The sequence below is a fragment of the Mirounga angustirostris genome, unplaced genomic scaffold, assembly GCF_029215605.1.
Source record: "Mirounga angustirostris isolate CCGP_5_RB_7025 unplaced genomic scaffold, mMirAng1.0.hap1 SCAF_8, whole genome shotgun sequence".
NCBI lineage: Eukaryota > Metazoa > Chordata > Mammalia > Carnivora > Phocidae > Mirounga > Mirounga angustirostris.
In genome coordinates, this window is record NW_026991716.1 from 76,437,387 (window position 1) to 76,441,147 (window position 3,761).

Genomic DNA, 3,761 nt, shown 5'->3' on the forward strand with positions numbered 1-3,761 from the left:
GAATGACATGATCCACTCTATTTTTTTACGGAATTCCTAACTGGGGATCAGTTGGATCAGAAAAGTAATAATAACAAAGGAGGATGAGGTCCTGCCCTAATGGAAGGGAAGATGGAAGGAGAAGAGGAGGGAAGACAGAAGAATGAGATAGTCAAGTTATTTCTGAAGTAGAATACATTTGCTGACTGCATAGAGTGGGAGGTAAGAGAAGGCAACAGTGATATCTACGATTCTAGTTTGGAGGTAAGACTGGTGGATGGAACCACCATTCACTGATATCTGTTAGAGGTGGACAAGTTTCTTAGGGAGATGACATAGATTTTGACTTGTGGAATTTGAGGTATCATGAGACTTCCAGATGCCCAATAGGCAGCTGGAGAATAAATAAACCTGGAGCTCAGGAGAAAGGTCTGGACTGGAAAAATAGATTTAGAGCCATCAATGTATGGTGGTAGTTTAACCACAGGAAAGGGTGAGATCTTCCCGGAAAATAGAAGTCCCAGTATAAGCATAGAATCCTTTGGGAATATATACTTTCTTTTTTTACGATTTTATTTTTAAGTAATCTCTATACCCCATGTGGGGCTTGAACCCCGACATCAAGAGTTGTATGCTCTACTGATTGAGCCAGCCAGGTGCACTGGAATCTATACTTCTAATGGATGGATGGGAAGCCTGAACAAAAGCATAGAAGAACTAGCAAAAATGCTGACTTTGAAAACCAAAGGAGTTTCTGGGAGGGGGTAGTCAACAGTCAGTGTTGTAAAGAAGTGAGGGCAGGAAACAGGTAAACTAGATCTGGCAACCAGAACATTGTTCCTAACTTCAGTTAACTGTAGTTTCAGTTGAAAGATGTAGCAGGAAGCCAAATTACAGGAGTTAAATAGGAATTTGGGAGTGGGAATAATTCAGTATGGGGACTAATTCGGTGGTTCCCCAATCTGGCCACTTCTCAGAATTATCCAGATAATTTGTTTAGAAGTCCCACTGCTCCTGAAGATTTAGTGGGAAAGGAAAAAGACCCATTAAAGTTTTTTTCCATAGATTTTGTTCAAAAGATGGTGCTTTTCCTCTCTTCCATTTGAAACAGGCCTATAAAGGACTGTCTAGAACCCTAGAACTATTCGTGGATATTGTTGGTTTTCAAGAAATATTTGTTTTGGGGCACCTGGATGGCTCCATTGGTTAAGTGCCACACTCTTCGTTTCAGCTCAGCTCATGATCTCAGGGTCATGGGATGGAGCCCTACATCAAGCTCCACACTCAGCAGGGAGTCTGCTGGAGATTCTCTCCCTCTCCCCCTGTCCCTGCCCCTGCCCCCACCATCTCTCCCTCTCTCTCTCTCTCTCTCTCTCTCAAATAAATAAATAAATCTAAAAAAAAAAAAGGAAGAAATATGTTTTGTTGCATTCTAGACATGTTAGGTCCTATCAATTTTTTCTTTAAATCTCTCTTATTTTCAGTAGTTGAATTATTGTGATTATGGTATGGAGAAAAACTCAGTTGGAGATAAGTGTAACTTTTTAAGTAATGGCTTTATTGAAGTATCATTCACATACCACAAATTTACCCCTTTATTTTTTTAAAATTTTTAAAGATTTTATTTATTTGAGAGAAGAGAGAGCAAGAGAGAGAGCATGAGTAGGGGTCGGGGGAGAGGGAGAAGCAGATTTCCTACTGAGCTGGGGGCCTGACATGGGCTCGATCCCAGGACTCTGAGATCATGACATGAGCCGAAGGCAGACAGTTGACTGACTGAGCCACCCAGGCACCCCAAATTTACCCCTTAAACTGTGGTTTTTAGTATAGAGTGTGTAACCATCACCAGTATCTAATTGTAGAACATTTTCTTCTCCTGCCAAAGAAACCTCACACCCATTAGCAGTTGCCCCCCCTTTCCTTCACTTCCCTTCAGCCCCTGGCAATCACCAACCTACTTTCTGTCTCTATGGGTTTGCCTAACGTGGATATTTCATATACATGGAATCATATGCTATGTAGCCTTGTGCGTCTGGCTTCACTGGACTTGATGTTATCTTTTTTTTTTTTTTTTTCTGGAATGATGTTTTTAAGATTCACCCATGTTGTAGTATGTATTATAACCTCATTCCTCTTTATTGCCAAATAACATTCCATTGTATAAACAGAACACATCTTGCTTATCTTCAGTCGATGGGCATTTGAGTTTCCAGTTTGGGGCTATGAATAACAATACTGCATGAATACTTGTGTAGAAGTTTGTGTGAACATGTTTGCATTTCTCTTGGCGATATACCTGGGAGTGGAATGGCTGGGTCATATGGTAACTCTTTGCTTAACTTTTTGAGGAACTACCAGTTTTTTTCAAAGTGGCTGCCTCATTTTACATTCCTAACAATGGATGAGAATTCCAACTTCTCCACATCCTCACCAACACTTAGCTGTTTTATTCTAGCCATCAGAGTAGATGTGAAGTATCTTACTGTAATTGGATGTGCATTTCCCTGATGACTAATGATGTTCGAGCATCTTTCCATGTTTATTGGTCATTTGTGTATCTTCTTTGTACAAATACCTATTCAAACCCTTTGCTGTTCTTAAATCAGGTTATTTATCTTTTTTATTATTGAGTTATGAGTTCTCTAGATAGTCTAGATACAAGTCTCTTATCAGATAATTTTATCTTCAAATATTTTCTCCCATATGGGGTTGTCTTTTCACTTTATTAATGATGTTCTTTGAAACACAAAGGGCTTGTTTTGATAAAATATTTGTGTTTTTGGTCTTGTATCTAAGAAACCACTGCTTCACTCATGGTCATGAAGATTTAAATATGCTTTCTTCTAACAATTCTATAGTTTTTGCTCTTAACATTGAAGTCTTAGATCCATTTTGAGTTAAGTTTTGTGTATGGCATGAGGCAGTGGATATATAACTTTAACATTTGTTCATTTCTCTCAGAACAGAGGATTGGCCCCAGTGGCTCAAGCTCAAGAGCTGTGGAAAGGCCCCAGTAAGCATCTGCTGTCAGGTTAGGCCAGAGAGCTCAGTGGGACTCTGGTTACACACAGCCTTATAACCTACATTAAGGGTGTGAACTTATCTTAAGAGACAGAATCAGACCTGAATGCTGGAGAAGACTCTGGCGGCGGGGTGAAGAATGGGACAAGACTGGAGCCTTGTTAGAGGTTATTGCACTAATTCGGAGGAAGTGAAGGCTCATTAGGGTAATGGCAGTGAACATAAAGAGCAGTGGTAAGACATGAGAGAATATTTAAGGAGGTAGAATGGACAGAAGACTGAATAACATAAAGAATACAACCTGTGGTCAAAACATAGTATGAATAAAGTCACTGGTTTTATTGAGCAGCTCAAACTCGTTCTGAAGGCAACTGTTCAAGAGGCATTCCAAATAGCTTCTAAGCAATGTACAGCCTCCCACAAGGCTTAAACAGTACCCATGTTAATGTACACATTAGTCTTTGTTAAGAGTCAGGTTCACTAAATGCATTCACTTTTCATATACTTACTTGCAAATAATGCAACAGGATAGGCTTTTCAGTACTTCAGCCTAGATTTCTGCTCCAGTAAGTCCAAATGTGTGAGGTTTGCCTGTTTACAGATTCTGGTCTATAAAAATGGGAGGTCTCAAGATACCAGAAAGTTTATTCATAGCTAAAAATAACAAAAAGATTTCTTATTCTCCTGCAATAGGAAATACTGTATTTCTACAGTCAAAATGATAAACTATTTTAAAGGCTTTTTAAAAAATTATTTGAGAA